Source organism: Lissotriton helveticus, chromosome 12, assembly GCF_964261635.1.
Source record: "Lissotriton helveticus chromosome 12, aLisHel1.1, whole genome shotgun sequence".
NCBI lineage: Eukaryota > Metazoa > Chordata > Amphibia > Caudata > Salamandridae > Lissotriton > Lissotriton helveticus.
In genome coordinates, this window is record NC_136073.1 from 202,548,886 (window position 1) to 202,574,982 (window position 26,097).

The following is a 26,097-nucleotide window of genomic DNA, read 5'->3' on the forward strand; positions in this document are numbered from 1 at the left end:
TAAACCCTAAAACACTACACCCCAGCATGACCCTACACTACGCAAACACTACAACACTACCCTTAACCATAAAACACTACCCCCAGCATGACCCTACACTACGCAAACACTACAACACAACCCTAAACCCTAAAACACTACCCCCAGCATGACCCTACACTGCGCAAACACTACAACACTACCCTAAACCCTAAAACACTAGCCCCAGCATGACCCTACACTACGCAAACACTACACCACTACCCAAAACCCTAAAACACTAGCCCCAGCATGACCCTACACTACGCAAACACTACAACACAACCCTAAACCCTAAAACACTACCCCCAGCATGACCCTACACTACGCAAACACTACAACACAACCCTAAACCCTAAACACTACCCCCAGCATGACCCTACACTAAACAACCACCACAACTCTACACTACACTAACACAACACTACACTACACTACACAATAACTAACCCACGAAAAAATTAACACAAACCCACTTATCTCTCTCGTCATCGTGGTTTTCACAACGCAAATGCATTTACCATACATGCCTTTAAAACGTAATTCTTTGTAAAGGCATGCGTGATAAATGCACATGCGTTTTGAAAAAATGCGGGATAATGGTATGCGAGGTCAATGACCTTGCGGGATAATGGTATGCGGACTGAAAGTCCGCAGGATAAAAAATGCGGGAAAATGGCTGCAAACCATGATTAGCAGCAGACTTCCCTGGTGAGCACTAGCTTTACTACAGTGATCTAATGAGCAACTAGAGTGCTAACATTCAGAATTTATGGCAAATGTGTGACACATCTGAATGCCTTCTTGATAGAACCAAAGTAAACAAGCATTGAAAATGCAATAGATCTCGCCCTCGTTTAAGTTAAAGCCATTCTGTTTGTAATGAGGTGGCTTTTTAGCTTTGCTTTTATTAGTGTTTTTAAAACTTTCATGTAAATAACATGCATATGTATGCATATATGTATATGTATGCATGCATTTATATTTATATAGATATGCAGATTATATATGTTTATATATGTATATTACCTACTGGCGATAGCCAGTGGGTATATATAGTTAGGATTTTTTCTCTATGGGATTTCTGAAAATTCTATGTCTAATAACTTTGGCGTTTGTAGACGGAATTGGCTGAAATTTTCAGGAAAATGGCACATTTTGTTTTTGAGCAGCCCCTGAAAATTTGGGGGGGTTTCGTCAAGGGGGAGCCGAGAAAAAAGGGGGGTCCCAAAACGCGTTTTTCCCATTCATTTTTCCATAGGGCAGTTGGACTCACTTTTAGCTCGAATGGCTGAATGGATTTACATGAAACTTGGCAAAATTGTAGATATGGTTTGCCCGACGTGCCTTTGCTATGTCTCAATATATGTGCTCCAGTGGATTTTGAGAAATTAACGTTTAAAAAAATATATATATCTGTGACAGCGCTCCGGTTAGCGCCCCGGTTCGCGTACCTGACGCGTAACGGAACTTCGCGAAGCGAAGCTGATTGGCTCTCCGGTGTCTGTCAACATTCTAAACAGTCCGGAGCGGCCGCCATCTTGTCTCTCGGTAGGATCGAGAGACAAGATGTGGTGAAAAACGAAGGGGGAAATGAAGGAAAGGGGGCAAGGTAGACCCCTCCTGACCCCTAGGATGGATGAGGGGGATATTAAAGTGCCCCGCGGGGCAAAAAAAAAATATATATATTTTTTGCAATTTTACGCCGTAGAGGCGCGTCCGGTACGCGAACCGGGCAGCTCACCGGGCAGCTAACCGGGCAGCTAACCGGCAGCGTAGCTGTCAACATTGTAAACAGTCCGGAGCGGCCGCCATCTTGTCTCTCGGTAGGTTCGAGAGACAAGATGTGGTGAAAAAAGAAGGGGGAAATGAAGGAAAGGGGGCAAGGTAAACCCCTCCTGACCCCCTAGGATTGATGAGGGGGATATTAAAGTCCCCCGCGGGGCAAAAAAAAGAAAGAAATTGTTGCGATTTTTCGCGGTAGAGGCGCTTCCCGGTACGCGAACCGGGCAGCTAACCGGCAGCGTAACGGGAGTCCGCCATCTTGTGTTTTTGGAGCGTCCGGTTCGCGTACCGGGTAGCGTCCCGGTAAGCGTAACAAGGGGAAAACCAAGAGAAACAGTAAAAAAAAAATTAAGGGAATAGATTTTCAGCAAACTTGGCAAAATTGTAGGGACTGTTTGTTTGATGTGCCTTTGCAAGGCCTCAAGATATGTGCACGTGTGGATTTTGTCTAATTAAGGTTAAAAAAAATATATATATCTGTAAGCGTGCTCCGGCACGCTTACGTTACGGGTTTTGTTTGTGCTGCAGAGCCGATACGTCACGGTTATGCAACGCGTCATGAGGCGTCTCACGTGGCTACGTGATACGTCACGTAATAAAGAATATATTTTACAGCTATAGATATTAGCTTTTAAAAAACCAATGAAATTCACTGAAAAAACCATAGGTTATAGATCATATATAGTTAGGAATTTGCATTTACAAAACCTTGAAAATTCACTGAAAAAACCATAGGTTAGAGACCATATATAGTTAGCTGGACATTTTATTGACATAAAACCAATGAAATTCCATATATAGTTAGTTGCACTAACTATATATCGCGCACCCGCAATCCACTGCTGATGATGTCACATATTACATCATTCATGACATGGTCAGTGACATCACTGATGACATCACTGATGACATCTCAAATGACATCACTGATGACATCACTAATGACATCTCAAATGACATCACTGATGACATCATGACACACCAATACCAGTTACTACATACACACTCACTGATTCCTACGTCTACACACACATTCACTCATTCACCCATACAATCACTCATACATACAGTCACTCATTATTACAACACTATCATATGCACTCATACACCTATGCAGACACTCACAAACTGCCACTCATCCATGGAGTTACTCACACACCTAGTCAGTCCTGTAAAGAATCAATCACACTTCCATTTCCTCATCTATACAGTTAAACACAGAACACCATACTTCAGTGACATCACTGATGACATCACTGATGACATCTCAAATGACATCACTGATGACATCTCAAATGACATCACTGATGACATCATGACACACCAATACCAGTTACTACATACGCACTCACTGATTCCTACGTCTACACACACATTCACTCATTCACCCATACAATCACTCATACATACAGTCACTCATTATTACAACACTATCATATGCACTCATACACCTAGTCAGTCCTGTGAAGAATCAATCACACCTCGATTTCCTCATCTATACAGTTAAACACAGAACACCATACTTTTTCACACATATACTAACACATACTTACTCTCTTATACAATCACTGATACAAGTACACATTGATATGCACAGTCACACACCTCCCAGCCAGCCACACACACACTCAGTCTTCCATACATCCACTCATTCTTCAATATGTAAAACATATTTAAACTTTACAAAAACACACAGACACTAGATGATGTCATCAGTGATGTCATCAGTGATGTCATTTGAGATGTCATCAGTGATGTCATCAGTGATGTCATTTGAGATGTCATCAGTGATGTCATCAGTGATGTCACTGACCATGTCATGAATGATGTAATATGTGACATCATCAGCAGTGGATTGCGGGTGCGCGATATATAGTTAGTGCAACTAACTATATATAGAATTTCATTGGTTTTATGTCAATAAAATGTCCTGCTAACTATATATGGTCTCTAACCTATGGTTTTTTCAGTGAATTTTCAAGGTTTTGTAAATGCAAATTCCTAACTATATATGATCTATAACCTATGGTTTTTTCAGTGAATATATATTCACTGAAAAAACCATAGGTTATAGACCATATATAGTTAGGAATTAGCATTTACAAAACCTTATTTTACTCACACAAAACCATTGAAATTCCATATATAGTTAGTTGCACTAACTATATATCGCGCACCCGCAATCCACTGCTGATGATGTCACATATTACATCATTTATGACATGGTCAGTGACATCACTGATGACATCACTGATGACATCTCAAATGACATCACTGATGACATCACTGATGACATCTCAAATGACATCATCTAGTGTCTGTGTGTTTTTGTAAAGTTTAAATATGTTTTACATATTGAAGAATGAGTGGATGTATGGAAGACTGAGTGTGTGTGTGGCTGGCTGGGAGGTGTGTGACTCTGTGCATATCAATGTGTACTTGTATCAGTGATTGTATAAGAGAGTAAGTATGTGTTAGTATATGTGTGAAAAAGTATGGTGTTCTGTGTTTAACTGTATAGATGAGGAAATCGAAGTGTGATTGATTCTTCACAGGACTGACTAGGTGTATGAGTGCATATGATAGTGTTGTAATAATGAGTGACTGTATGTATGAGTGATTGTATGGGTGAATGAGTGAATGTGTGTGTAGACGTAGGAATCAGTGAGTGCGTATGTAGTAACTGGTATTGGTGTGTCATGATGTCATCAGTGATGTCATTTGAGATGTCATCAGTGATGTCATTTGAGGTGTCATCAGTGATGTCATCAGTGATGTCACTGAAGTATGGTGTTCTGTGTTTAACTGTATAGATGAGGAAATGGAAGTGTGATTGATTCTTTACAGGACTGACTAGGTGTGTGAGTAACTCCATGGATGAGTGGCAGTGTGTGAGTGTCTGCATAGGTGTATGAGTGCATATGATAGTGTTGTAATAATGAGTGACTGTATGTATGAGTGATTGTATGGGTGAATGAGTGAATGTGTGTGTAGACGTAGGAATCAGTGAGTGCGTATGTAGTAACTGGTATTGGTGTGTCATGATGTCATCAGTGATGTCATTTGAGATGTCATCAGTGATGTCATCAGTGATGTCATTTGAGATGTCATCAGTGATGTCATCAGTGATGTCACTGACCATGTCATGAATGATGTAATATGTGACATCATCAGCAGTGGATTGCGGGTGCGCGATATATAGTTAGTGCAACTAACTATATATGGAATTTCAATGGTTTTGTGTGAGTAAAATAAGGTTTTGTAAATGCTAATTCCTAACTATATATGGTCTATAACCTATGGTTTTTTCAGTGAATTTTCAAGGTTTTGTAAATGCTAATTCCTAACTATATATGGTCTATAACCTATGGTTTGTTCAGTGAATTTCATTGGTTTTTTAACAGCTAATATCTGTAGCTGTAAAATGTATTCTTCTTTAAATCCAAAAATATATTTTATATGTTTATGAATAATTTTTTTTTTAAATATTTTTTTTTCTTCGTTCCCGCTTCGCGAATCGGGAAGCTTCCCGTTAGCTGACCTTGATGCCGCGAAATAGACCGCGAGCCGGTAAACGTTTCTTTACCGCAACTGCCGCGTTAGAAAACAACATCGTGACGCCTCCCGTCCGCATGACGTTTCGCGTTGTCGCGTAATACGTCATATGACGTGCTACGTTAGCGAACTGGTACGCGAAGCGAGTCGCAAAGCGCAGGTTTCTGGAAGCAAACCGGGAGGCCCTGCAAAGCGCTTAACGTAAACACAGCAGGTCATGTGACTTGGTAATAACACTTTTCATTGGTTCATTTCACTTTTGGTTTCCTAATGATGTAAGACTAGGTCATATAATCTAAAATGAACACTTTTCATTGGTTGAGAACTCTTGTTTTTCCCAAATGATGAAAATCCCTCCTTCTTTCCTCACTCTGACTTTCATCATTGTGAGAGAAAGACCCTTTGTGATCACTGAGCAATGGCTTCTTTAGTAGCTTCAGCTGGTGCTTCCCCACCACCTCCACCACATCCAAGGAAGAGTGGACCACCTGCTCAAGTTATAATTCAACAAGAAGAGGAAGAAGAGGAACAGAACGACGAGCACGAAGAGAGGCAGTTTTTGCCTGAGGAGCCCAGGACGTCTCACCGGAAAGAAAACTTCATTTGGCAATTTTTTAAAATTCCCAAAGGTCAGAAAAAAGTAAATGCAAGATACGTAACTTGCCTTATATGTCAAGATAGACTGTCCAGAGGAACCGAGAAAAAATACAGTTTCGGAAACTACACAATGCATCGCCATATGACTAGGTGGCATCCTAACAACTACAGTGCTGCACAGTTTCGGAACGACCTAGATAATCTCCCTATTATGGCCAGAAGATCTGTTGTACCGGAAGTAACGGGACCAGAGGGCAGGGAGATGGTGCCAAATATACAAATGAGATTTGGTGAAGTAAAACACATCTGCGTATTTTGCGATGGATTCATTTGCTACGGAGAAAGAAGCATCACTCTGATCAACAGAGCTATTGACTATCATATGCAAGTTTGTACGAAACGCCCAAAATATTAAATACTTTTTTTTTGTTTTGTTGCTCCTGTTGAGCCCTTTACAATGAATCGTTTTCATTGCCCCCTCCAAGAAAAACCCCAAAAAATATAAAACTGTTCAGAAAAATTCAAAAAAAGTAAAAAAATGTTCCGAAAAATAATAAAAAAAATATAAAACAACAAAAACAATTAAAAAAAAAGTTCTTTTCAGAACTACCTCCCCGTTATTAAAAAATTGGTACAATATTTGGAACTGTGCCAACCTCTATTTCTCTTAGTTCGCTTCCCAGTTCGCTCGCCGGTACGCGAACCGGAAGCGAACCAAAAACAGTAAGTATAAGGGAAGGAAACAGACACTTATGTTAAAAGAAAGACAGCTATAGGGGAGTAAACTAGAGATACTATTACCCGTAATCCACTGCTGATGATGTCACATATTACATCATTCATGACATGCTCAGTGACATCATCAGCAGAGGATTGCGGGTTTTTTGGCAACGTGCCTTATCCACGGTTTAATAACGCTGCCTTTTGCTTTATATAAGTTTTCAAATTGTATGAAATATATACCAATAGGTCGTTATGAACCTTTAGGTAGTGCTTTTCTTCATGAGGTCTGGTCGCTTCCATACACATACAGATGTTTCAAAGATGATCAAGAAGTTTATCTGAATGGAGAGGAATGCACTGAGACGCCAGATCATTCACTAATGTGTAGGCACATACAGTTACACGGTTCATGCAACAAACACCGACCAAATATGGCTTGCGTGTTGCAAGGCACGCCAGTTCCTGCTATCATCCCCACGTTCAAGTTGTTGGAAAATGGTAGTTATTTGATGCTCAATAATGAAGATTGTTCTGGGTTAATTAAAAGTATTCCTTTTATCGTAACAGTAAGTGAACGGGTTATTTGCTGCAGAAATGTTCTATTTCCTCCCACACATGAACATAGGGAGTTTTCAATCTCGCCACAAATACCAACCTTGGGAGCAGATTTCAACGGCATGGCAAGAATAAGAGCTCTTTTGTCTCAGAGAGAGGTGGCCTTGAGTTCGGCCCGTGAAACTTTCGTGCTTCACATAGCGAACACCCGTACAGAGGTGCAGACCCTTTTCAATTCAGATTTGCCTTTCCATTTCAGCAAAATGGTTCGGACTATCTTTAACGCATCCTCCACAAAGGCCCTGGCGCACTTTTTTAAAGTTGTTACCAGTGGTCTCGTGACTTCATTTGAGAAAATCTTTGGAGTCATCCCTGCTTTCTTTCATTCTATTTTCTCCACTCTGCTTCGTGGATTGCCATTTTTACTTGCATTACCAGCGGACGCTCTTGTGCTTTTTTACATTTTTAAATATGGATGTCCCTCCTATGCAACCTCCCGCCCTGCAGCTGCTGACACTGTTCCGCAATCGCATGCTAGAATATTATGGCACAATGCCGTTGGCGATATTAAGCACGGCATATGGATTATCTTTTCGATTCTCCTACTTCACCTGTGTCCAGCCTGTATTTCACTTCCTGACCTGTGATTTCGATTGGGCCATTGATTTGTGTCTCTGCGGACCGGTTTCTCCTGACGTCGACTTTAATCAGCTGATGACTCCTATCATTACTCACGAGTTGGTTTGTCCTGGCGAAAGGATTATGGCTGTGGCATTGATGCATGGACTAATTGGTCCCTGTAATTTACTGGCGGCAACACAGTCTTTCTTGGAACAGAGCTTTCTTGAAAACCCACCGAGCTGTCCTCTGATGGTGATAGAGGATCCGGTGCTGGGAGAGCACGTATGTTCTTTTCCGCTTTTAAATTGGATGGCTGAACTGTTTTCGGATGAAGACGGTGACTTCCTATTGGAGGCTGTTGCAGCTTATTTTGCATACACAGTTATGTCATAGACCTTTTTCATGTTTGATATGCTGAGTACTAGCATTTCATTGACAATTCATTGACTTATTTGTCAAGTTTTTATTATTTACCTTGCCTATTGGCTTAAGACTCGATAAAGTACTTGGCTGTTTTATTTTTCTTTAGCATTAAATTTTCCTAGTTTTTAATGCTTTACCTTGCGGACCGTCCACATATAAACTTGCAATCTGCTCTCATGAGATGGCACTTCTATTATCTTATTCAGTTCGTTTCCGGATCATGGGGAGGTGTCATCTAGGTCCTGGATATCTTTACACCGTGTTAAGTTAGCATGGGCTCATTACCGGTTTAAACGCCATTTTTCCTTTTTTGCAACTTCTGCACACGACACTTAGTTGTTGCTTTAGCTTTCAACCTAGTAGTTCATCGTGGTTTACATGAGAATAATATGTTATTGCTCTACTATCTGCTTTGCTTGTTAAACTATATCTGTACAGTGAGTGCTAAAGTTTCAAGAACAACACGATACAGAATTGTTATGAGGTCTGATCTCCACGACTTCATACTCATAACATAAGTGCAACTTCTGCCAATTCTGGGCATGAGGCGGGTTTTATATTGCTTTGCCGAACACACATACACAACACTTGATGCGGTTCACATGAAGAGAGAGCTGGTGTATGCTGATGTGATTCCTTCAAATCTAAGACACTAAAGTATGGGCACGCCCTAAACCAACACAAAGAGACCTTCTTAGCAAATAATATAATATGTGTATTAGGGAGGGTGAGATATAAGCAGCCGCGGGCCGTGGAGGGAGTTACGGTGAGGCAGGGAGGCGGGGAGGGGGAGAAGCAGGGTGGAGCCCTCTCCACCCTGCCCCTCCCCCTCCCCGCCTCCCTGCCCCACCGTAACTCCCTCCACGGCCCGCGGCTGCTTATAAGTGTTGCTAACTCTTATTCATTTACAGCATGTTAACATACTGTCACCATTCGCTTTTTATGTACTAGTAACTATGCTGGTAATTTTGCTACTGATAATATGTGTACTTGTATTATCTAAGATACTACGCCTGAGAAGACGGCATTAGTAAATAAACATTTCAAATACACATGTGTTCTTCTAAACTCCATGTTCTGGTTTCTAAGAAATATATAACGACCGACTGTTCATGAGTTCCACGTATCCTGAGGTACTATAAGTTCATATTCTGGATTGTCTAAACATTGAGAGTTTGTTATATCCAATGTGACACTGTACCTAGCTTGCTAAGGGGTTTTTGATTACTAAGGTGAGTTTTGGGACACCCTAATTCGCCGAGGTTCCAATCCTCTGTCCACAGTTCTGTGTGAGAACAGAAACCGTGCGACAGGGGGACCCCCGACCCTTGCTGGAGCTTCATCACACTTGCGATACAACTCCAGCAATGCGCCACCTTTACGGCACAGATACATCACGCATCTGTGCTGTTTTTGCCCCATGATGCGCCGCAGTGTAAATGCAGCACACCATAGGTGACGGAACAGCGGCACAGAATGACTAACACATCCCTGGTGATGCGCCAGTCATCATAAATCTATCCCTATGCTTCTTATCTTGTTAGAGATGAACCGCCATATGTATCATCAAAGTTTTTTGCATTTCCTAAATAGCGAACTTTAAGGAATAAATAGCGATTCTTTACCATTCCTAGTTTGCGATGAGCTATTTGCTAATTACAAATTACCCATTCATTTCCTTCATTTCCATAGGGCGGTTGGACTCACTTTTAGGTCGAACGGCTGAATGGATTTCCACGAAACTTGGCAAAATTGTAGGGACTGGTAGCCCGATGTGCCTTTGCTATGTCTCAAGATATATGCTCCAGTGGTTTTTACGAAAATTAACTTTGAAAAATATATATTGGGCTACATTGGCCTATATATATGTTGGAGCCCAAATGTAGCCCAATGTAGCCCAATGAAGCCCAATGAAGCCCAATGTAGCCCAATGTAGCCCAAAGATGGCCGCCAGAGACGAAAAAAAACAAATGTAGCCCAAATATCAGCCAGATGTAGCCCAACTATAGCCCAGTGACAGAATGACCAATCAGCTTCGCAAACCTCCGTTACGCGAAGCGGAGCGCTGTTACAGATATATATCTTTTTTTGAACGTTAATTTCTCAAAATCCACTGGAGCACATATATTGAGACCTAGCAAAGGCACATCGGGCTACCAGTCCCTAATATTTTACCAAGTTTCGTGCAAATTATTATTATTATTTTTTTTTTTTGCCCCGCGGGGCCCTTTTAAAACCTCCACATCAAACCTAGGGGGTCAGCGAGGATCTACTATTCCCCCTTATGGTCATTTGCCCCTTCGCTTTCGCCTCCTCTTGTCTCTCGATCCTACCGAGAGACAAGATGGCGGCCGCTACGGACTGTTTGGAATGTTGACAGACGCCGGAGAACCAATCAGCTTCGCTTCACAAAGCTCCGTTGCGCGAAAAGTACGCGTCCTGGAGCGCTGCCCGGTCCGCTGTTACAGATATATATCTTTTTTTAAACGTTAATTTCTCAAAATCCACTGTAGCACATATATTGAGACCTACAAAAGGCACATCGGGCTACCAGTCCCTACAATTTTGCCAAGTTTCGTGCAAATCCATTCAGCCGTTCGGGCTAAAAGTGAGGCCAACCGCCCTATGGAAAACTCAATGTTAAAAACACGTTTGGGGACCCCCCTTTTTTCTCGGCCCCCCCTTGACGAACCCCCCCAAATTTTCAAGGGCTGCTCAGAAACAAAATGTGCCATTTTCCTGAAAATTTCAGCCAATTCCGTCCACAAACGCCAAAGTTATTAGACATAGAATTTTCAAAAATCCCATAGAGAAAAAATCCTAACTATATATACCTACTGGCGACCGCCAGTAGGTAATATATATATATATATATACATATATATATATATATATGTATATATATATATATATATATATATATTCACTGAAAAAACCATAGGTTATAGACCATATATAGTTAGGAATTAGCATTTACAAAACCTTGAAAATTCACTGAAAAAACCATAGGTTATACACCATATATAGTTAGGAATTAGCATTTACAAAACCTTATTTTACTCACACAAAACCATTGAAATTCGCATATATAGTTAGTTGTACTAACTATATATCGCGCACCCGCAATCCACTGCTGATTATGTCACATATTACATCATTCATGACATGGTCAGTGACATCACTGATGACATCACTGATGACATCTCAAATGACATCACTGATGACATCACTGATGACATCTCAAATGACATCACTGATGACATCACTGATGACAACATCCAGTGACTGTATGTTTCTGTAAAGTTAAAATATGTCTTACATATTGAAGAATGAGTGGATGTATAAGTGTCTGGATGAAGGATTTAGTAGGTGCATGACTGACTGTATGAGTGAGTGATTAAATGTGTCTCACTGAGTGCATGGGTTAGTGACTAAACTGTCTTAATTTGTGCATCATTATGTCTGTTGTTCTGTAAACTGCTGCATGTGTTGATCAGTAGCTATATGAGTAACTATATGGGTTATTGATTGGTTGCCCAAATATTTGTATGGGAGACTGAGTGTGTGTGTGGGTGGCTGGGAGGTGTATGACTCTGTGCATAGATGTGTGAGCAGTTGATTCACTAGATGTATGGGTTCAAAAGTGCATGTGGAAACAGCTGTATGGGCAGTTGACTGTGTGCATGAGTGTATTGGTGTGTGAATGGATATCTCAGTGCTACATATCAAAGTAAGTACATATGTAAAACAGGGTACATGTGAGAGTTGACATATATAAATAACTGTGCATAAGAGCCAGTGAATGTGTGAGTGGCTGTATGGATCATTGTGAACTTGTATCCGGGATTGTATAAGAGAGTAAATAAGTGTTAGTATATGTTTGAATAAGTAAGGTGTGTATAACTGTATAGTTGAGGAAATGGAGGTGTGATTGATTCTTTGCATGACTGACTAGGTGTGTGTGTAACTTCATGGATGAGTGACAGTCTGTGAGTGTCTGTTTACACTGAGTGTATCTAAGGTTATATTAGAGTCTGAAGAGGTTCATCGTATTATCACATGAATGATGTCATCAGTGATGTGATCAGTAATGTCAAATGAGATGTCATCAGTGATGTCATTTGAGATGTCAGCAGTGATGTCATCAGTGATGTCATTTGAGATGTCATCAGTGATGTCATCAGTGATGTCACTCACCATGTCATGAATGATGTAATATGTGACATGATCAGCAGTGGATTGCGCGTGCGCGATATATAGTTAGTGCAACTAACTATATATGCGAATTTCAATGGTTTTGTGTGAGTAAAATAAGGTTTTGTAAATGCTAATTCCTAACTATATATGGTGTATAACCTATGGTTTTTTCAGTGAATTTTCAAGGTTTTGTAAATGCTAATTCCTAACTATATATGTTTTTTTCGGTGAATTTCAATGGTTTTTTAATAGCAAATACCAAAAGCTTTCAAATGTATTCTTCTTTAAATCGAAAAATATATTTTATATGTCTTTAATACAATTTTTTTAAGTATATATTTTTATTAAATTTTTTTTTTTGTTTCCCTACCGGTTCGCGCACCGGGTAGCTTCCCGTTAGCTCAATTTGGTGCCGCGACCCGGTCCGCGAACCGGTAAACTTTCCGTTTGCGCAACTGCCGCGTTAGATAACAACATCGTGACGCGTAGCGTAAGCGCGACGTATCGCGTTGTCGCATAATGCGTCTTATGACGCGCCGCGTTAGCGCACCCAGAAGTGCTCCGGAGCGCGAACCGAGGCGCGAAGCGCAGCACCCCGGAAGCGATCCGGGGCGCGGCACGCAGCGCGTAACGTAAGCGTAACAGGTCATGTGACTTGTTAATAAAACTTTTCATTGGTTCATTTCACTTTTGGTTTCTTAATGATGTAAGGTTAGGTCATGTGACCTAAAAATAACACTTTTCATTGGTTTAGAACATTTTTTTTTCCCTAATGATGAAAGCCCCCACCTTTTTTCTCACTCTGACTTTCAACTTTGTGAGAGGAAGACCTATTTTGATTGATAAGAAATGGCTTCATTAGTAGCTGCAGCTGGTGCACCCCCACCACCACCACCACCTCCTAGGAAGAGAGGACCACCTCCTCAGGTAATCCTTAATCAAGAGGAGGAAGAAGAGGAAGAAGAGGAAGAGGAGCAAGAGAGGAGACAGTTTTTACCTGAAGAGCCAAGGAGGTCCCATGTGAAAGAAAATTACATCTGGCAATTTTACACATTTCCACGGGGCCAAAAAAAAGTAAATGCCCGTTACGTTACCTGTCTCATCTGTAACAAAGATCTGTCCAGAGGGACTGATAAGAAGTACAGCTTTGGTAATTACACCATGCATCGGCAGATGGAGAGGTGGCACCCTATAAATTATAGTGCTGCGCAGGTACGTGACCTGCAGGAAAACCCCCCTCCTGTGGCCAGTACATCAACTGAAGAGGCAGTGACGGGACCAGAGGCGAGGGAGATGGTCCCAAACATTCAGATGAACTTCGGGGTCGTGAAGCAAGTCTGCATTTTTTGCGGCCAATTACTGTGCTATAGGGAGAGTAGCATAACTCTAATCAACAGAGCTATTGAAAATCATAAATGTCCAAAACGCCCCAGAAAGTAAATTATCTTTTTTTTTTGTTGCTCCTGTTTAGCCCTTTATAATGATTGATTTTCGTTTCCCCCCCCAAAAAAAACAAAAAAAATATAAAACCGTTCAAAAAATACAAAAAAAGTAAAAAAAATGTTCAGAAATATAATAAAAAAATATAAAACAAAAACAATTAAAAAAAAGTTCTTTTCAGAACTACCTCCCATTTATAAAAAATTGCTAGAATGTTTAGCACTCTGGCAACCTCTATTTCTTTTGATTCGCTTCCCGGTTCGCGCGCCGGTACGCGAACCGGAAGCGAAACAAAAAAATTTTTTTTTTTAAAAAAGGAAGAGTGAGTATAAGGGAAGGAAACAGAGAGTAATGTTAAAAGAAAGACAGCTAGAGGGAGTAACACAGAGATACTGTTTAATAGATCTATTTACCAAAGAAAAGTTGTAAGAGGGTATAATTGAGAAAAACAAAATAGATAAGGAAGTGAAAGAAAAAAAGGAGAGTAGAAGAATAATAAACAAGAGTTTCTTAGAGAATGTGAGTGAATATTCAAATTAAGAAGAAAAACAGTAAAGGATGTGGAATGAGAGGTAGGGATAGAACCGGACTAAAAGAACAACCCTGAGGGAAAGTGTTAAGAAAACAGTGGGCGAAAGTAAATAGGAATAAAACAAGATGTATGACAGTGACTAAGGTTAAAACATGTGGAATAACAGAGAGAAAAAACAGAAAGCAGAAAAGAAGAAGTGACAGAAAAGGAATAATTGAAACAGCAAAGAAATGTAAATAACATAGTGTGCTTGAACTACAAGGAGAAAGCATAATGAACAAGTAGTGAAAGAGTGATGAGTCAGACACAGTGAGAGTAATAGAGACGGAGTGAGTGAACAGGAGTGAGGAACTATGAGAACAGAGGGACTGAGAAAAGGAGTGGAAGGAGTAGAGTAAGTAAGTAATAGAAAAAGGAATGAGGGAAGTAGCAAAGGCAGGAAACTGAGGGTTAAAGAAATGAAGCAGTGGAACTAATAGAAGTTAAATGTGATAGAGATTTAACGGAAAGAGTACAAAACACTTACCTTATAATTGTCGTTAACTTAGTCACTTGTTATTTTTATACTTTCAATCTGTGAAAGAAAGAACAAAAATTTGAAAAATATTAAAACATGTATTTAAAAATTAGAAAAGCCAAGGGAAAAGATTGAAAATCATCCAATTTTACAAAGAAATAAAGTTAGAGATAAACATGCAGAAAAAAAAGAGAAAGAAACGGTGATAGACAGTCAGAGACAAAAAGAAATTGTAATTTTGTAAATTACTAAGAGAAAAAAAAGGAAGATACTTTCAGTGACAGAAAAGAAGGATAGAAGAGAAAACTAAATTGAAGTTGTGTAAGCTACTAAAAGAAAGTGAGTAAGGTAAACTATATAAGGAAAGGGTGAATAAGGAAAAGAGAGTGAGGGAGAGAGGAGACAGAGGAAGTGAAGGAAAGAGTGTCAAATACAGACTGAGTGAGGCAACAAAGAAAGATAAATGAGTGAGGGTGAGTTATACTAACTGATTGCACCAAAAAAGGAGAACCCTAAAATATTTAATTTAGTAAACAAAGGGAGGAAAGATGGAAAAGACAAGCGAAGCAGAAGGTCTAAAAGCTGGAAAATGGTGCAAGGGAGAAAAGAAAAAAGCAGAGTTGGAATAGGGAAACAAAGGTTGATAGATAAGTGGAGTTAGAGAACAAGGGTGAAAGAGAATAAAACAAAAGGCAATGTGAGTATGTAAAGAGGATTGATAGAAGGTAGTAAAAGACGAGTGAGCATGAGACAAGACGAGTACAAATTAAAATTCACTATACAAACTACAGAATTAATTATACATGTTAAATGGTTTATTTTTGCTGTTCTCAGAATATATCAAATTTCACTAAAAACAGTGAGTTGAAGGTATTCATCATATAACAGCGGGGAAAAAAACCACAATCAAAATGATTGTGTTTAAAAAACCCATATAACATAACCAATCAGAAATCAGAACTCCTCAAAAGTAACTTACTTTCCATGACGTCAAAGGATGTCCTATGAACATCTTATACTCTGTTGTGCTGTTATTATTTTCTGCCCGCCACTTTCTGAAAGAAAAGCTCCATAGTTTTGACAAATATGTTACATACAATAAATGACTTCTCGCTCTCTACCGCACTTCTCCTGAAGGCCAAATAGTGTAAGAGCCATTTATAACTCTTGGAATTCTTCTAAGCAAATCCCGTCATTTTCTTTTTCCACAACTTTCAGAAAGAAAACGTTCAAGATCACTTTCACAATCCTGTACTAGTAATATCTCACCCTTCTTGCTCACTCATGTTCCACATTTCCTATGACACTGATACTGCTTACTATGAGGCACACTTACACTACCTCTATGACTATTACAATTATTTAATTCTCTTGATCACTGTTAATCACAAAGCAATTTAAAACAGTACATAAAATTATATCAACTCCTAGAATCATTATAGGCCAGTTACCTACCCTAAATTCTCTCTTCTGAAAACACAAAGTAAGAATATTTTAAGGCAACATTGTTTCATAGTCAAATGGGAATCATTTCCGAAACACCAGCTTTTTTTACATTTTAAATAAGCTGTGTAATAAGCGGATGTTGTCAAAGGACCATCATGTCATATAATAGCTGCAGTTACAAATGTTCTTCCTAAAATCAACGACTGTGTAGCCACAACATTTGTAATTAAAGTTGAAAACTTACTTTCATCAGGTTTATATAGTTGGAATTTTAAAATGACATTATAACCAAAAGTTTGTACAAATAATGTGGACAGCATTGCAGACTTACATTACCTCTACTCCATGTTTTGATTGGCTGCTTGAATTAGCTTATTAAAAGAAACAGTTTTTCAGAACTCATTCAAAGTGCAGTTATTTTTCCATGACGTCAAGTGTTATGGTAAGAACACCGTTTGCTTTGGGAAATACTCTGTTGTCCTTTAACTAATCCGTGCCCACCACTTTCTGTAAGAAAACCTTCTTTTTTTTCAGGAACTACTTAAAACTCAAAAATAACTTTTCACTCTGTACTATACTTATCCTCAAGGCCAATTAGTGTAGGAGCCATTAGAACCTCTTGAAATTCCTCAGAGCAAATCCCGAGATTCTTTCCCTAAAATTTTGGTTGTAAAAACACCAGGTAAGAATTTTTAAGGTCAAAAGGCAATTTTTTTAAAAGTTAAAACAGAATCATTGCAGAATGACCAGCCGTTTCTAGACTTGAAATAAGCTGTGTAATGTCCTGGTGTTGTTGAAGGACCGTCAGGATATATAATTGCTGCAGTTACAAAAGTCCTTCCTGATATTGACAACTGCGAAGCCACAACATTTTTAATTAAAGTTGTCAATTTCGTTCCATCAGGTCTACATCGTTGGAACATTAAAATGACATACTGGCCATAACTTCGTATAAATAATGTGGACAGCATTGCAGACTTACATTGGCTACACTCCATGTTTTGATCGGCTGCTTTTACTAGCTTATTAAAGGACACTGATTTACTGTCTGGCAAAGTTAAATATATAAATCTTTCTGAGTCTACACTAGTAGTACTTGATACCCTACAGTTCTCGCAGTCATGCTGCCATTGATAAGAAAGGCCAAACAGATGATCTACATCTACACCTTCATCTTGCAATACATCAAGCATTTACATTAAAAACTCCTGACAATCTTGCTGAATATTTTGAGAGAATTGCATTTGACCTGAACATTTGTCTAACAGATTTCAAATTTCAGACACACTTTCTATTTTTGTTCTATCAGTGCTACACTTCTCTAACACAGAATTCAATAAACTGCAAAAACTTTGATCCGAATTGATCACAATCTGTTCTTTTAAAGTTTCTAGAGAAAAGACAACATTAACCACTACATTAGCATAGCAGTTGACACCAGAACTATTTTCAAATTGAAAACCAACAACATCTTCAACAGAATCCATTTTCTTTCTGCTTATAATTTCGGGTTCATCGACTTTTCGTCTTTTTGCTACAACCTCCCTACTATTGGTCACATTTCTTCGTTTCCGGCCTACCACACGTTTCTCAAACAAAGGATATTGAGGCAAATGTGGCGCATACTCTCTTCTTAACCTATTGTATTCCTTAACACAATCTAGATCCGCACAAATGTTTGTGACATCACACTCAATCAAGTACAATCCCGATAAAGTTCTGACTCGTGACAATGCCACATATGCCATACCCTCCTTGAACACAGAACTGCCAATTTTCACCAATGCACTGTCTACACTTAAACCTTGCGATTTATGGATTGTCACCACATATGCCAAGCAAACAGGAAACTGCTTACGGCAAACATATAAGTCTTTTACAAGTAAAAACCTAGCAGAGCAACGACCAATTAGCTGTACTTCCTCAATGCCATCAAATTTAATTTTTAAAAATTCAATTCCATCTCTATTTCTGTATTTCTCAAAATCAACAACATTACCCATTGATCCATTTACCAGACCTCTTTCAACATGTAAATTCCTTCTCAAAATGATACGGCAATTTAAGCAGACATTCAGAGTCTTTTCAAAACCAGCAGTTTTAGATATAGTCTTCTCTAATGAATCACATTTAGATTTCAAATTCTCAGACAAAATAATTGTTGCTCCCATATGCTCTATTCTGTCAATAGCTTCCAGTTTCACAATCTCTTGGTTTTCTAAATTCAACATTTTGTTGTTGAAGATGGCACATTCTGCAAGAGTTGGCATCAAACATATTCCAGATTTCTTCTCAGTAATTTTCCGAAAAATATTCTCTGGCAGAACGTCTTCTTCTGGATACAAATTTGACAGTAATCGTGCATGTAAAGCTTCTTTCCCATGCTCGGTCACTTTTCCGATTCTAACATCTTGTAGAATATTCTTATAATCTTCATCCTTCGCTTGACGCATATTTTCACGCAGTTCAGCATAATTGAAGTTTGACCATATGTTAACGTTGCCAATGCTCCCTAGGCACTTCCTGGTATCTTCATGTGTAAGTAGTTTAAACACTGGTTGTCCTTTTACTGGTGTCAGCTGCAGAAGATCACCGAAAACAATGATGTGTTTGCCACCAAATAACACATCATACTCTGTTTTAAGAACTTCTTGCATTCTCAAATGCACAAAGGGAAGCATGACATTGGAAACCATGCTTACTTCGTCAATGATAAGAAGTTTCATTTTCCTCAAGACTCTTGAAACTTCACAACAAGCATCTCCAGATAACTTGTGGTATTGTAATTTGTTATCATGCTCCACTGGCAGCATCAGTAGACAATGCAAAGTAATACCTTTAATGTTATGTGCTGCCAGTCCAGTTGGAGCGGTGACAACACAAGACAGCGATGACTCAGTCCTTTTCTGCAAATAACATGAAATTGCTTTAATGAGGAAACTTTTTCCTGTTCCTGCTTCTCCACTCACGTACAGTCGGACAGGCTTCAACGACGTACATGAGCACTCTTTCTTCTCATGACTTAATCCATGATCAATTTGGTTGGTAACTTCGTCATATATTTTCCTCTGCTCAACGTTGAATTGTCTTTCCAAATCTTCTAAGTTAACCGCATCCTCCTGAGCATGTGCCATGGCTCTTTCCACTTCAATCATGGCAGTGGCAGCTTCATTTTCGATAACTGGTCCTCCTAGTGGATCCTGACTCAATGAAACAGAACTCTGACTGTCCTGAGAACTGTCTCTAGCAATCTCGGCTGCAATTGTTGCTTCCTGCTCGATTTCCGCATTCAACATTTCTAGATATTTTGGAAAAACAGGACATTCTATGGTCTCCTTGGCTGCATTGAAAGAGTCTTCGTAACAGAGGAAATCTCCAAGCAGTTCCTCTTCTGCACGCCAAGGCTTGAAAAGTTGCAAAAGAGCTAAATAGAAAAACTATTTTCTTTCAGGAGATTCGCCACTCAATTTTTGATGATTTACCAATTGGCATTTTCTTTGCTTGACCAGACATCCCTCACTTCCAATTACAGCATACACTCCTTTATCAATATCTTCTTTGATGTTCCTCTTGAATATGTAATTTTGTAGAACCTCATACAGACAAACATTCTCGAGGTGACTGCTTCTATTTGGATAATATGTATCCAACATGTTGGTCTTCAAAATATCTGTACTGTTTGGCTCCTTTTCCGCCAAATACTCAATTTCCCGTACAGGTTTCAGAGCTCGATTACGCGTTGCAGCAAGACCAAGACTCGCCCAAATGATACTCCTAGATTTGGCATAGAGACTTGCTGAAGATAACCGGTCAGAACATTCGTAAGCTCCGATTTCTCGATGCGACAACATCTTCAGACTGAAACTGTACAACTTCTTACTGAGGCTCTTTTCATGGGAAATGTCCTAACCTTCAATTCTGTCTTTTCTTTTTTTGTGATGTAAGATGTCTCATACCGAGCAACAGCCATACAGTTATCAGCCACAAACTGTATATCCATGTTAGCATTCCACATGGACAAAATCACTGGGTTGTAGTCGTTGATGTACTTGGACTCTTCGTTTCTTTTCAAATTGTATGTATTTTTGGGTGATTTCCTCGTCACATTATGTCGCAGCGAAGACATCAAACTGTTCACTCTTCCTTTAGAAATCACTGGTCGTGGAAAGCTGAAACGACATTTTGTGTAGAACTTGTCCTTGTTTCTGAATTTACGACGACAGTACTTTCCACAACGATGGCTTTGAAAGCGTAAAACTTGTTCTCTTAGGCTTTTGTCTTCCTTTGTCTTTGGAACAGCACATGTAGAATACTGTTCTATGAAACTCATCACTAAGTCATCCGGATCTGTTCCAAATTTGGGTGCATCTTTGATCCATAGCAGCATATGTATATGAGGAGCACCTCTTGCTTGATACTCCTTTCTCCAGAAGAAATCCAACACCTCTTCAAGAGGTGGATTTTTCTTGTTCATGATGAAAGACATCATAGCTTCAAATCTATGATTGAAGTACCTGCATACATTCACTGGATCCAAAGAGCACAGTTCTCCGGGTGTCTTGAATTCAATATTTTCAATGTTTCCATTTGCCTCTCGTAGAAATTCAAGTAAGTCTTCCCAGCCATACTCGGCACAGCTGAGAGTGAGGAACCATGTGGGAGTTCCTAAGTTCCTCAGCATACATTTTAAATCACCATGACGACGGTACCAGTACTCATTAGTACCACGCTGACATGCCATGAGATTAATCAGGTGAGAATCCAAAATACTGTCTTGCACATTGACTTTATCCATAAAGTCCCTTGCCGAGATATTTTGCATCTGTACACCACTTTTCAAGATGTGGTTCACTGCATATGACAGTCCAGACATATCACTTTCAAACAGTAGATGAAACAAATAGGGAATGCATTGACGAAACCTAGGATCTTCTGCATACAATCGTAAAGTCCGGTATTCAGAAGCAGGAATTTGATCAGGTCGCTCATCATATCTTCCTCCTTGATCTGTTGGAAATAGCTGTGGGAAACACCGAGCTTCCAAACTTTCCTCCCAAACACTAATGGGACTCCCTTTGGCTTGTTTCATTTGAAACAACTCAATAGCATTCCCCATGACTTCCTTGGAATGCAAAGGATGAACACTATAATGTTCATATATTTCTTCATTTTTAGAGGCTTCTACTATCTCAATTTGTCCAGCACACAAATCGCTGTCCTCTTCTTCACTTACTTCCTCTTCTGCAACACATACATTCTTGTAGTACTCATTGTTTTTCATCAAATACAATGTTGCCTTTTTGACTTTCCTAAAATCCACTAAATCTTGCCAGATTTTCTTACTCTTTGTCGGAACCCATTAACTAAGATAACCAGAGGTTCCTCTTCCACTTTCTCTACTCCAATTGTATTAATGTTTTTCTTCAAATCTAGAGGCAAATAAACAACTCTCCCCTTTAATCCTCTCTGTAAATCTGATGGAGGCAATTTCCCTGTCTTTGGCTCCATTCGTACAATAGCCTGAAAGGGATGGACACTTTGAATCAAAATAGATTCATAAGTATTTAAATCCTTCAATTCAGAAGGAATGTCAACCAATTCCAGATTATTATGAACCGCTCTAGCAGGCATCCGGTTTTGATTTAATTTGTTACAACAGTAAGTACACACACGTTGATCAAATCAAATCAAAACAATTTTCTACCATCAAGTATGTTGCGAAATCCTTCCATTCACTATTATTTTCCCTTTCACTTTTTGCATATAAATCCACTAACTTAGTCTGATTCTTATAATAAGTGCGTCGACAACACACACAAGTGTAATTAGGCCTCTCATTTGATTTCACCTGAAACGTGGCAATTTCCTTCTGAAAATTATCTGTACTGGAAACCTGTACACTCTCTTCCACATTACCTTCTTCTTCTGGGTCAATTTCAACATTCTCCTTTTTACTTGCAAAGTAACAAAACTCAATTTCTTCACAAATATTCTTCACATCTACTTCAGAACCATGCAAAAGAGCACTGCTTAATTGTTTAAGCTTAATTGCTGGACTCTTAGCAAAATACAACATTCTCACTAATTTCCTCACTTTATTATGATGGACTGCTAGCATCCTGAAATGATGAAAAACACTCTGGCATACTCTCCTGGAAAGACAAGCCAGTGAATGACCATGTAAACCTGTCACTTCTCTCACTCTGCATGGATCTAATTCCTGCAACAACTTTATTTTCTGTTTTAAACTTTTCTTATTAAATGTCCGTACAAAATCACAAAGCAAATTGATGGAATCCTGTCGCACACTGCAAATACTACTACACTTCCAGGTGTACACTGGACCCTTAGGACGTCTCCCTAAGACTTCATCACCTAACACCTCTTCTGCCTCTGTTGACACAAGTTTTTCTTTTTCAACTGGACAACCGTCTTTCACCTCATATGCTCGACCACTGGTGTCAACTGCATGCACCAAATCATTGTCCTGGAAGTAACTCTCCTCATTGAAAAATGCCTCACAACTTGAACTATGCATCCATTCTCCTGAAAATACTTCACAAAAATTTGTACGATTAACTATTCTCTTCCATCTACTATTTGTTTTGAATTCATAAATTGCCTTGTTTAGTTTCCTAATTCTATTGATTACCAAAATAAATAACTTTCGCTTCATTTCCAAAGCCTGATCAATAATTTTCTCAACATTTTTTTTTTTCTTATAAAAAGCCAGTTTCTGTTGACCTTTCTTTACATTTTTCATCAAATTTACAATTATCCTGTTGCGGAACATTCGTGTGCGAATGTCCCTAAATTGATTGTGCCTTCTACCGGCAGTCACAGAGTTTTCTCCTGCTCTACCACTAACTTTATTAAGGGGCCTTTCCTTCCTGTTTAAATTGACTCTCTTCTTCTGGACTAAAACATGTTCTGTACTGATACTTTTTTTTCTGGAAATGTTTCTTAGGAAAGATTTCGTTGTCTTACCCGGAGCTTTTTTGGTGACTTGACGAGTTTTTATTGTAGAGGACTGCTGCAAGCATGTAGTAAGCTGCTGTGTTTGACGTTTTGTAGCCTTTCTCCTTCTTTGCCTCGAAGGCATGATTTAATTTTGAAATGATCTGCAGTTGAATCTGTGGTAAAATATAATAAAAAATGTTATTAACCACTATTACCAAACAGTAAATCAATAACAGTCGTCAAAAAATTAACACACTAGTTGTCAATTCTACATACAATAATTTTTAGTGCATTCACAAATTTAAAACTCACAAATAGTAGCAAAGAAATGGAATGCTTCTACATTTGACATGTGCTCTTTTATATGTGAATCTGAACTAATTTTATTAGCATATTTCACTGTTTTATTAAAGACACTTCACACAAGCTGTTTTTGAAGTTGTATTTAATTTGAAATAAAACGGTTAACATGGTTACTTTTCATTTCCAGTAATTTAAATTTATTTTTAAAAGTCTTTATAGTTCAATAGGCTCGAGCAGGTCAGCTGCCCACCCTATGTCATACAAATCTGACAAATCAGCATCCTCATCATATTCTTCATCATCCACAGTATATAAATCATCCAAGGGATCTACTTCCACTGACGTTTCAATGACAAGTTCAATGATAAGATCGAGATCAACAGATTGCTCATTATCACTCATGGTTGATGTTGTCGTTATCTTTAAAGAAAGAGAGCAACAATGAGATGTTGCAGAGTAAGAGACAAATCTCAGAGACTATAATAGTAAAATTGTTTAACAAGAGTAACATTTTGCAGATATTATTTAGCCATGTCCAGCGATGCTGAGGAGGTGAGGCCTATGTCCAAGTTTTCAGTGAACAGGACTCATCTCTTCTTAACCTTGGATAAGCCTCACCGACTCTGTGTCCCCTTCTCATACTTAAATGTAAAGGGGCAGATTTATGTTAACTGGCGCATCCCCAGGGATGCACCAGTTAACGTGCGCCGCTGCTCTGCCACCCATGGTGTGCCGCATTTACAATGCGGAGCACCATGTGGTAAAAACAGCACAGATGCGTCACGCATCTGTGCCGCAAAAGCGGCGCGTTGCAGGAATCACGTCGCAAGCGCGACATGACTACTGCAATGCACAGGGGCAAGGCACACATTGCATGGTGCATCACTCCTTATGCCTGTTTCAAACAGGCGTAAGGATTTGATTCAGCAATGCCATAAAGCTGACTCAGTGAAATCTTGTACATTTCACTGTTTTAGTTTTACAGGGCTTTCATGCAAGTGAACGCCCACCCTGCAACAAAACGCCCACATGAAACCTGACGCAGGTTTCATGTGGCGCAGGACTTTACAGCGTGACACATCTGCCTAGATGCATCAAGTTGTAAATATGTCGCAACATAGCGCTTCTTTTGCGCCGCCGCTGCGTCACAAAAGTGAGCAACGGCGGCGCAAAAGAGGCGCACGGCCATCATAAATCTGCCCCTAACATTTTAGATGATTGGTTCAGGATGCCGATAAGGTGTGGCCTATTCAGAGGTTTGTTTGAGGTGAGGCCTACTCAGGGTTGCAGATGAAATTTAGGCTTGTTGAAGAGTACAGAGGAGATAATACATGTGCAGGCCTACCAATGAAGTGAGTCATGTCCACTGCACTCTTGAACAAAGGCCAGACCTCCTCTGTCTCCCTGGACAGGCCTAAACCTCATCTGCACAATGTGATTCATAATGTTAGGAAACACAGGTGATGTAATTGAAAAACGTGCAATTTTTTTTGCTCATTTCACAATCACATCACCTGTGTTTCCTTTGCTTAGGTATCTCATTGTGCAGATGTAGTCTAGCATATCAAAGAGTACGCAGAAGGTGAGCACTGTATGCAACAACTATGACACTTACAGAAACCTCAGCTTCTCCATGCCCCCTACACAGTCCTAAATGTATACATTTTAAACTGAAGGTATCTTGTTGCAGATGAAGTGAGGCCTATCTTGCAACATGGTGCATCTTTTGCACCGCTGCCGCGTCACAAAAGTGACGCAACGGCGGCGCAAAAGAGGCACACGGCCATCATAAATCTGCCCCAAACATTTTAAATGATTGATTCAGGATGCCGATAAGGTGTGGCCTATCCAGAGGTTTGTTTGAGGTGAGGCCTACTCAGGGTTGCAGATGAAATTTAGGCTTGTTGAAGAGTACAGAGGAGATAATACATGTGCAGGCCTACCAACGAAGTGAGTCATGTCCACTGGACTCTTGAACAAAGGCCAGACCTCCTCTGTCTCCCTGGACAGGCCTAAACCTCATCTGCACAATGTGATTCGTAATGTTAGGAAACACAGGTGATGTAATTGAAAAACGTGCACATTTTTTTGTTCATTTCACAATCACATCACCTGTGTTTCCTTTGCTTAGGTATCTCATTGTGCAGATGTAGTCTAGCATATCAAAGAGTACGCAGAAGGTGAGCACTGTATGCAACAACTTTGACACTTACAGAAGCCTCAGCTTCTTCATGCCCCCTACACAGTCCTAAATGTATACATTTTAAACTGACGATATCTTGTTGCAGATGAAGTGAGGCCTATCTTGCAACATGGTACATCTTTTGCACCGCTGCTGCGTCACAAAAGTGACGCAACGGCGGCACAACAGAGGCGCACGGCCATCATAAATCTGCCCCTAACATTTTAAATGATTGGTTCAGGA